Source organism: Hemitrygon akajei, chromosome 7, assembly GCF_048418815.1.
Source record: "Hemitrygon akajei chromosome 7, sHemAka1.3, whole genome shotgun sequence".
Taxonomy (NCBI): domain Eukaryota; kingdom Metazoa; phylum Chordata; class Chondrichthyes; order Myliobatiformes; family Dasyatidae; genus Hemitrygon; species Hemitrygon akajei.
The window spans coordinates 176,550,464-176,562,116 of NC_133130.1; positions in this window are offsets into that span (position 1 = coordinate 176,550,464).

The window sequence follows — 11,653 nt, forward strand, 5'->3', positions numbered from 1 at the left end:
TCCTGGCAGTCTAACTGCACGCTATCTTTGTTTTTTTACCATCCCTCCTCTCCCGAGTTCCTTCACTCCAGTTCCCACCCCCCCCCCCCCCCCGCTAAATTTGTTTAAATCCTCCCCAACAATTTTAACAAATCTGCCTGTGAGAATATTGGTCCCCCTCGGGTTCAGGTGCAACCCGTTCCTTTTGTATAGGTCTTACTTCCCCCAGAAGAGACCCCACTGATCCAAGAACCTGAAGTCCTGCCCCCAGCACCAGCTTCTCAGCCACACATTTATCTGCCAGTTTCTACTCCTCACTGATGTGTGGCACAGGTAGCAAAACCCCTAGGAATTACTCCCCTGGGGGTCCTGCTTCTCAGCTTTCTGCAGGCTCTCTAAATTCTCTCTTCAGAACCTCTTTGTTTTTCCTTCCTATGTCATTGGTGCCAATATGTACCAAGACATCTGGCTGCTCTCCCTCCCTCTCCAAAATGCTGTGGACACGATCCAAGATGTCTCCGACCCTGGCACCTGGGAGGCAACATTCCATCCGGGTGTCCCAGTCACAAACACAGAATCTCCTGTCTTTTCCTTTGACTATTGAGTCCCCTATCACTACGCTCCCCTCCTCTCCCTCTTTCCCGTTTGCATGATGGACCCATGCTCAGTGCCAGTAACCTGGACTCTGTGGCGTTCCCCATAACAGTATACTTATTATTGAGGGGAATGGCCACAGGGGTACTCTGCACTAACTGCCTATTCACCTTCCCATTCCTTCTCCTGACAGTCACCCAGCTACCCACCTCCTGCAATTTAGGGGTGACTACTTCCCTGTAACTCCAATCAATAATCTCCTCACTCTCCCACACAAGCCGAAGGTCATCGAGTTGCTGCTCCTGATCCCTAATATGTTCTTCAAGGAGGTGCAGCCAGATGCACTTCACGCAGATGTAGCTCCCAGGACTCCAACATCTGGCATGAAGAACACACAATTGCCATTTAAACTACACTAAATACCCCTGACAGTAAGTAAAAGGGGAAACTTTACAGAAACTTACCCGGACAACTTAGCCAAAGCCCTCGCCTCTTCCGAGCCAAAGCCTGACACTCCCACTCTCACCACTGGCCCACTCCCAACAAAGGCCGCTCCGCTTGTTACTACTGTACTTCTATTTACTCCTCTCTGTGCTGCTCCCACCGCTGACTGGGCCTCCAGAATGACACTAAACCGCCGTGAAGGTCTCCTTTTAAATGAGCACCGCCTGCCTGTGAGTAGCCTCCTCATTGTGTGCTGCTCCCGCTGCTGAATGGGCCGCTGGAACGTCCTGATGGCACCTGGGAGGCAACATACCAGCCACAAAACCTCCTTTCAGTTCCCCTCATCAACAACTCCCCTATAACCACAGCTTGCCTCTTCTCCCAGCCCTCTTCCCTTCTGAGTCACAGAGTCAGACTCAGTGTCAGAAACCTGGCAGCTGTGGCTTTCTTCTACTAAGTCATTCCCCCCAACAGTATCCAAAGTGGTAAACCTGTTGTTAGGGGAATGATTTAGTAGGTGCACTCCTGCACTGGCTGCTTCATTCCTTTCCCCTTCCTGACTGTCACCTACTTTCCTGTGTTTTGTGTCCTGTTTGACACTAAATCATTCAAAATAAAGCAGATCAAATAGCCTCATCTCTTGGCAATCTTGGATCATACTTGAGGCTTCGGTAAATTAATAATGTACTGTATACATCATTAATAATCTTCCATTGTACAGACTTTACATTACTGATGTCAATACGTACAATGGTAAGTGCACATGTCAACATTTGTAATAGGAAAACCCTGGATAAATACGATAATATTTTAATTTTTAAACTCTATGTGCAAAGCATTTGCAACCATTATTTGTTGATTAAATAAAAATAATCAAAACACTGCTAAATAAAAATAACTGTATTCTCTTCAATAACTTGGACAAGGTTTTAAGGAAAGTATTGAAATCAAATGTAGGTACTGATCTTTTCATAAACCTTTTAATTCAGGGTTTAGGTCTATCTCAAAAGCCAAGGCTTCAATAAAATATATTCACCTTAATATATCACTGCATTTGAAGGCTGGCTAGAGTGTGGTGTGCAGTAATTTCCTATTCTGTAGACTTGCTTCAGGCTGGTTGACGGGGTCAAAGAATTTGGCCATTGTTTTCCTCCCTGAGTAACCGTGAAGGAAACAGAGATTGCTTTCTCAAAGACTCATTCCAGACAAGCATAACATTAAAATCATAAAGGCCATTTTTTTTTAAAGAACTCTGCACAACAAACACTCACTGTAGAATTGTAATTTCTTAGTTAATGGCTGGAAATGAAAACAGAAGTATTTTTTTGAAGGAGGAGTTTGATTGGTACACGAGAAAGAATAAGTTGCAGAGGTACTGGGAAATGTGGAATAAAGAAATTGGGTAACAATATCATAAACACAAGAGATTCTGAAGATACTGGAAATCCAGAGCAATACAAACAAAATGCTGGAAGAACTCAGCAGGCCGGGCAGAATCTGTGGAAAGGAATAAGGAGTGGGCATTTCAGGGTGAGACCTTTCACCAATACCTGCTGTATTTCGTGTATGTTACTAACAACAATCCCCCTCTTTTTTCTGTAATTGGGTGGAAGATTCACAGAAACAGTGAGTCATAGAATGGTAAGTTTTAAAGAAAATTGCAAATGCTGAAAATCTGAAATGAAAACAAAAAATCTTGTGTAGCATTCAACAGGTCATGCTGTGTCTGTGGTAACATGTTTCTGGTTGATGATCCTTTATCAGGAATTGGTAAGTAAGAAAATAGCTTTAAATTGATAAGAGAGGGATATGTGCATAGATTAACACGTACACAATGCTAGAGGAACACTGCAGGTCAGACAGCATCTACAGAGGGGAATAAAATCAGTTGATGGTTTGGGCTGAGATCCTTCATCAGAACAGGATGTCATCAATCATCAGGATGATAGGATTATTCCTGTTGGTCCAGCATGGATGCACTAAACAGAATATCTCCACAACTCTTAAGGATAAAGATGAGATAACTTATCTGATGGGAATTTATGAAATTTTCTGCTTCTATTTTCCTGGAACACATAAGAGACAAGAATAAGAAAAAAAATGCCTGCTGGCAGAGTAATTCAGCTGCACTTTGCAAGAAATAGAGATCTAGAAATTCAGCAGTGCCCTCAAGAGGAATGGTAATTATTGAAAACTTACTATTTTGACTGATTGTTTTGGTCACGGGCACACTGTTTTGAAAATTCAGTAGCATCCAAGCTGCAAGGCGTCACAAATGAGAGGCCTTCCTTTGAGGATCTGGGCAAGTGTGGTGTGTGTGGAGAACAGGGTATTCTGGATCTATATGAGCATGTTTATAACATACACTCAGTCAAATTTTGCAAAGGGTGCAATTCAACCCCATTGCCGTTGCAGTTGTGTTCTCCAATGAGGAATAAAAACAATTCTCAAATGCATGAAACTGAAAGATACACACAATGCAACTGAATGTAATCAGAGGGACTAGATGACAAAATGAAAAATGGTGGAATATTGGATGCTCAGATTAAAGTAGCAAGAGTTGGAGAACTGGTTTGTAATGTACTGCTGCTAAAAGCTAACTTTCATAACTTTTATAACCATGTATGGATGCTTATGACTATAAACTGGGACACGAGGAATATGCTGGATGGAAAGTTGGTCCCTTATTGCTCAAAAATAGCCATGGCTTATTGATTCCCATTCCCTTTGACCCCCTTCCCAAAATGGCTGTTGGGTCCTTTAATACGGAAATTGGTAAGTGAGAAAATAGATTAGTTTAAAATTGATAAAAGAGGGATATGTGCATAGAGTAACACGTACACAATGCTAGAGGAACTCAGCAGGTCAGGCAGTATCTATAGCGGGGAATAAAATCAATGTTTTAGGCTGTGACCCTTCATCGGGACAGAATGTTATCATTCATCAGGATGATAGAATTAGTCCTCTTGGTCCAGCATGGTCTACACAACTCTAAGGATAAGATACCCTATCAGATGGGAATTTATGAAATTTTCTGCTTCTGTTCTGACAAGAATAAGAAAAAAAATTGCATGCAGAATCCCCAGAAGTGTCATTTCTTCACTCCACTCACCCCTATGCTCAGTTTCCCAGACATGCTGGATCAATCAACCTTTATTCAAAATTCTCCCACTCTCCCACTTCCAAAATCCTGGAACCTCGAGTTAATATACATACATCCCTTGATTGCAGTACCTGTGTTGCCATTCCTAATTTCATTGTCGAATGTCAGAGACACTAATATCTTCCCTAATATCTCCAGACCCCCTTCCCATGATCTACATCTTAGGAGATGTTTTCAGAATTTTAGAATGTCCATTCCTGAAGCTTCCATATCTTAGGATCCTGTCCCTAACAGGAATTCCAGAAGCTGAGTAAAACCCCAGTAAAGACTAACTTTCCAGTGCTGTTGTCTCAAATGCTGATAAATCAGCGTGGATATTGTCATTTTGCCATTAGAGTTAGAACTCCTAATAAACATCTTCCCATGGTTGAGGATTCGAGAAATAGAGGGAATATGTTTAAGGTGAGAAAGAGATTTAATAGGAACACAAGGGTTAACTTTTCTCCCAGAGTGTGGTCAGTGTACAGAATGAACTGCTGGAGAAAAAGTTGAAGCGGGTACATTATCAACACTTAAAATGTACTTGGACAGGTGCATGGGTAGGAAATGTTTAAAGAGAAGTGAGCCAGATTCAAGATTTTTTAATGTCTAATGTCATATCCAGTACATAAAGAAGAACAAAATAATTATTACTCCAGATCCAATGCAACACAATACAGTAAAGAACACAATAATAAAAAATCACAGCATGTATAAATACATAAGATAGCTTATGTAGATTGATTGTATGTCCATAAAGTGACGCAAGGCACAGGAGTGTCTGTACATAAGGTGACTGACAGGAAATGATAAAGTAGTGATGATGTGGTTGTAGAGGGAGGGGTTTGTGTGGGGGGGTGTTGATCAGCCTTACTGCTTGGGGAAGGTAATTGTTTTTGAGCCTTGTGGTCTTGGTGTGAATGCTATGCAACCTCTTTCCTTACGGGAGTGAGACAAACAGTCCATGAGCAGGGTGGGTGGGATCTTTCTTGATGTTACTGGCCCTTTTCTGTACACGTGTCATTGGTGCCGCTGACACATTGGGCAGCTTTGACATTGCGTTTTAGACCCTTCCGTACTGTAGTACGGATTCCGTACCAAGCAGTGATGCAGCTTGTCAGGATGCTCCCTCCGTGCATCTGTGGAAGGATGTGAGTATTGATGTGCACAGTCCAGCTCCTTTCAACCTCCTCAGAAAGCAGAGGCATTGGCGAGATTTCCTGAGTGTGCAGAATGTGTTCTGGGAGAGGTCGTGCGAGGTGTGCACTCCCAGGAGTTTGAAGCTGCTCGCAATTTCCACCGCTGTGCCGCCGATGTAACGAGGAGTGTGGGTGTTGCAAGTTCCATTCCGCATCCCGCTACCAATGTGGACAACGCAATTGGCTTAGATGGAAGCCTTGGCTGGCTGGACCAAATGGGCCGATGGGTCTTCTTCCAAGCTTTATGAGTAAATACTGTATTATATAGTTGTAAAGTCTGTTGGCTTTATCAGTTAACCCTTGGCACCCCCAACAAGCACAAAAATACATGAGACGATGAATTCAATTTCAAACATTAAATTAAGAATTGCAAGTTCGGATTCAGGTTCTTCTCCTTCTGGCAAAACAAATAAAAGACAAGTGAAATAATAAATGGACAGAAAATACTGGAAATCGCAGGTCAGAGAGAACTTGAAGTAACAGGAAGCATTTTAATGGTTCGCCTAATTCTGATGAGGGACCTTCAATATGAGATGTTAACTCTTCCTCTTGTTCTCTGCTTTTGGAGTGCAAGTTTCCAGCATCATAATACTTCTGGTTATATATGTGTGTCAACATTAACTGAAAGAAGAGGAATGATCTCTTCCCATGCCTTGCTGGTATAACTTTCTCAGTCCCCAAATGAATAATAAAACCTTCAATCTTGCATGCAGTGTGGCTACACCAGAATTAGCCAACAATGCACACATCTGCAGTGTTACGAATGACCCTGTGTGATCACATCTATTGCCCATGAATGTTAAGATCCTCACCTTCCACCCTCTCATGACTTTGTTTTTTTAGCAATCTTCTCCTGCGTGTACGTCTTTGTCCGACCTTGACTTCCTGTGAAGCTTCCCCCATCTATTCTTTTCATCTGTACTCCATGCAATAGTACAGAGGATGGTGGACAAAAATTCCTTCTGTCCCTACCTTCATGAACATCTCCTTTGGAGTTACTGCTCCCTGTATAAAGACCACTTGAAAGTTTTACAGAATATAATGTAAAATAATTACAAGATTCTCTTATGAATAATGACTTCTTAAATAGTGTCTCTGCCTTCCCATTTCACTCCACTGTTTTCAACCTCCTTGGGTGTGTGCACTGAATTATGATTCTGCTGCACAATTGCACCATCTACAGAACGTTCAGGAAATTGTTGCTGGGAAAGATAATGTCTCTTTCATTGATTGGTGGGCTCCTCTTCTCAGCCAGTCCCTTGGGACTGAGGCAGGCTTGTATCCCCTGGTACTGAGGTAGCTGATGAGGCCAATGTGGGATCTGCAGAATTTCCATCATCAAGGGCCCCCCCCCCCTCCCACCCATCTAGGCCATGCTCTCTTCTCACTGCTGCCGTTGGGAAGGAAGTATAGGAGCTTCAGGTCGCATGCCACCAGGAACAGTCAGGACCCTACAACGTAGGTTCAGGTCTCTGAACCTACGTAGACACCAATGCTCATCACAACACTGAACTGATTCCAAAACTCTCTCTCAAGGACTCTACAACTCATGTCTTCAGTATTATTTATTTATTTTTTGAATTAATTGCTTAGTTTGTCTTCTTTTATGCATAGATTGTTTGTCAGTCTTAGTTTGTGTGTAGTTTTTCATTCATTCTGTTGTGTTTCTTTGTTCTACTGTGAATGCCTGCAAGAAAGCAAATCTCAGGGTAGTATATGGTGACATATATGTACTTTGATAATAAATTTATTTTGAACTGTGAACTTAGAACTTTCCAAAGACACCAGCAAATTTCTACAGATGTACGGTAGTGAGCACTCTGACTGGTGACATCACTGTCTGGTATGGAGGGAACAACACTCAGGATCGAATGAGTATTCAGAGGGTTGTAGACTCAGCCAAATCTATCATGATCACAAGCTCCCCACCATCAAGGACATCTTCAAAAGGCAGTACCTCAAGAAGGATGTGACTAAACACATTGATGAAGGTAGAGCAGTAGATGTAGTATATATGGATTTCAGCAAGGCATTTGATAAGGTAACCCCATGCACCTCTTGATGAGGTATAAGATGAGTGAACATGGCCTTTTCTCCTTGGAGCGAAGGAGGATGAGAGGTGTCCTGATAGAGGTGTACAAGATAATGAGAGGCATTGATCATGTGGATAGTCAGAGGCTTTTTCCCAGGGCTGAAATGGCTAGCATGAGAGGGCACAGTTTTAAGGTGCTTGGCAATAGATACAGAGGAAGATGTCAGAGGTAAGTTTTTTATGCAGAGAGTGGTGAGTGCATGGAATGGGCTGCTGACAATGGTGGTGGAGGTGGATACGATGGGGTCTTTTAAGAGACTCCTGGATGGTACATGGAGCTTAGAAAAGTAGAGGGTTATGGGTAACTCTATGGTAAGGACATGTTCGGCACAGCTTTGTGGGCCGAAGGGCCTGTATTGTGCTGAAGGTTTTCTATGTTTGTAAGGTGGCATCCATTATTAAGGATTCTCACCATTCAGAAATCTGATGGTGGATGGAAAAAAGCTGTTCCAAAAATGTTGAGTGTGTGCGCCTTCAGGCTCTTGTACCTCTTTCTTGATGGTAGTAATGAGAAGAGGGCAGAGTCTACAACCCTCTGCAGCTTTTCCTGACCCTGTGCGTTGAAGCAGGTGGTGATACCACCAGTTGGAATGCTCTGCACCGTACATCTGTAGAATTTGCTATATTCTTTGGCGGTTGTCCGTCGTATCGAACAATGGCAGGGGACCTGTGCAGGAGAGTTCTTGAGAGTGGAAAAGCTGTTGCACTGGGGCAGTTCCTTCCTCTTGATCTTGGATGTCCAGATCCAGTGATATGAGTAGTTGTCACAAACTGGGTTCTGCCTTGGTTGCAGCAGATAACCACGACTACTTCTGTGCCTTGACTTGCCATTCACTCTCCACGAAGCATTGCAGAACCGCCTTCCTGGCCATTGGATCCCCTCCACTCCGTCCACCAGAGCTGAATTCACATGCTGGGATAGGTGTGTCCTTATCTCATCGGGGTATGAGGCTCGCCGGCTACCCTCACCTGCTGTAGCCCACCTGTCGAAACCGTGTACTGAGGTGTGGCCGCTGTTGCATGCAAACAGCTACTTGGAGCTGCAGGTGAGAGCTGAGTATCCGGTGGGACCCCGGAATAGACACGACAAACCCCTTCACCAGTGGTTCTATCCATGGACACCCCATATATCCTCTAGAGTCTTTTGTGACATACTATATCTGCTCAGCCTCTTGATGAGGTATAGTCACTGATGTGCTTTCTTCGTGATTATATCAATACAGGTCCTCTGAGAAGCTGATGCCCAGGAACTTGAAGCTGCTCACCCTTTCCACCGCTGACCCTTTGATGAGGACCGGTGCGTGCTTCCTCAACTTCCCCTTCCTGAAGTCCACAATCAATTCCTTGGTCTTGCTGATGTTGAGTGCAAGGTTAAGATGAGAAAATCAGCAGATGCTGGAAATCCAAGCAACACACACAAAATGCTGGAGGAGCTCAGCAGGGCAGCAGCACCTATGGAGAAAAATAAACAGCCCTGAAGAAAGTTCTCGGCCTGAAACGTCGACTGTACTCTTTTCCATAGATGCTGCCTGGCCCGCTGAGTTCCAACAGCATTTTGTGTGTGTGTGTTGCTTGAGTGCAAAGGTTGCTGTTGCAACGCCATGCAACCAGTCGATCTATTTCACTCCTGTATGCTACCCCATTGCCATCTGATCTTCTGCCAACTATAGTTGTGTCACTGGCAAAGTTATAGGTGGTGTTTGAACTGTGCCTAGCCACACAGTCATGAGTGTAGAGATTGGAACAGTGGCCTAAGCTCCCATCCTCGAGGCTTGTCAGCAAGAAGGGAGATTTATTTCTGATCCGTACTGACAATGGTCTTCCGATGAGGAAGTCAAGGGTCCAGTTGCGGGGGGGGTGGGGGGAAACAGAGGCCCATGTTTTGAAGCTTGTTGATTAGTACTGAGGGAATGATGGTGTTCAGCGCTGAGGTGTAATCAATAAACTGCAGTTCGACTTAGCCTGGTGTCAGCAGTGGAAATGGTGGGCAGCTTCAAGCTCTTGACCGTCAACATCTCAAAGGATCTACCCTGGGCCCAACACATTGATGCAATCGGGAAGAGGGCAGGCTGTTGTTCAAGTCATCCAAGGCCCAGTGGAGAGCCAGAGAGGTTGCTCCAATTGTATATCTCAGCTGCTCCCAGTCACCATCCGGGAGTAAGATGCACGGACCATGATCGTGAAGTTATGAATGAATGACAAGCTAATCCTTCCCTTGAACCTCTAGAGTGAAGAAAGGCCGTTGAGCTGAGGTACTGCAGGGCAGCTGGTAGCTATGGGCCTGCCACAGAAACTTATCATTCTCAGCGGGAACCAGTGCTACAAGGTGTGGGCCTGGAATGGAAGGCGTGAACCTGTGCTGACCTGATCACAGAGAGACTGGGGTGGACATCTCGTGTCTCCAAGGGACCATTAAGCAGGAGCAGGCAGGGTCAGGATGAAAGTCCTCCCAGAAGATAGTGGCCATATCATGCACAGAGACATTTATTTTGAAATATAAGGATTGCATGACTGGTTTCTACGACCAACTCCCTAACAGGGGCTCAGATAGGAATACGCACAAAATACTGGAGGAATTCAGCAGGTTAGGTAGCATTTATGGAGAAGAATAAACAGTCGACAGTTTGGGCAGACACACTTCATTATTTCCAGCATCTGCAGAGCCTCGTGCTTAGGTATGCAAAGCCCCTTTGGCTTTTCCTCAAGCAGGTCCCATATTGCGGCCTGCCTTTGTAATCAAGGCATACGCATATTCCTCACCACTTATTTGTGCTCCACATCACAACAGCGACATCAAACGGGTGCTACACTGACTGGCATTACCACTGACTGCCCAGTTGTCTCTGGGTGAAGGCACATCATGCACAAGGGAGCCTGGAATCAATTTCCAACGTTGCACTCGGAATGCACGGATGTGCCAATTGCACTCAGTGATTGATTTTGCAATTCAAATCAATCCTATTGTGTTTAAAAGAATTTGCGCTGCATGACTGAATTTCTAGGCCACATCTCCTGCCTTCTTAGGACAATTAAATATAAAGAATAAGATAAATCCCCCAAGCACCAAGAGCCTGGAGCACCTGATGGCTGAAGTTTTTCAGGTACACGAGGCATGTTGATATTCTTCAGAATATATTTTAATAATGATTATGGAAAATGGAAATCTGTAGCTGATCAATTTCATGAATATTCACAGACTCCTTCTGCCAGTGGGTTATCCTAAGTGATATTACTTGGTTGAGAGCTCTCAGTTCATTACCTCTCCTAAATCCCATTTAACTGAAATTCTTATTCTGGAGTTTTATAATTCACTTGTCAAGGGTATTACAGTTTTGCTGCAACAAAGATCTCAATGAATTTTAAGGTACATTTTTTCTTTGCCAGGAGCATCTTATGATTTAAATGCATTTCTGCTGCATTGAGATAATGAGCCATAATTTCTTTATAGGTATGCTTCAGATTTAACCTAATACTCACTGTCCTTTTCCAACAGTTTGCCTTCAGCTTCTTAAAAATGAAACTTTTTTTTGAACAAGGACACTTACAAATTAAATCACAAATAAAACCGTAAACAGAAGCATGGGTGACAGCCAAGTCATTACTACGCAAGGTATACAGTGCAGAACTACAGTTCAGCTGACAGAGCTCACAATACTAGTCCTGAATAGGCATAACAAGTATTTTACCATAGCTATAATTTATTCTATAAATACATGTGTAAGCAAGTTTACTAATGTGAATTTGTAATTTTAATCTCCATTTTACAATTCATTTTCCTTCACATCTAGGAGTTATTCAACCAATCATGGCTCAGAGAATCTTTGTCAAGATGGGGAGGGGTCACTCGAAGGTGGTAGGGAGCACTACCTGTGGCTGATACCACATAAACGGAGCTCACTGTGGCTGCTAAAGACTGAGGCTGGAACCCAAGAGGGTATTTCTCTGCATTCATCCAAGGACTGGGTGTGGAGTTTCAATATTCAGTCCTATTAATATCAATAAATTTTAAAATGACAAATAAATACCATAACGTAGTGTATAGCGCAACGCTTTGCAGGCTCCTGAACCAAGGTGGAAAACTTTACTTTGCACTGATTCCATAACCTCAGACTCACTTTCAAGAACTCAGTATCGACTCTGTGGCCGCGTTGTTAGGTGCCTCCTGTACCTAATAAAGTGGCCACTGAGTGTATGTTCCTGGGT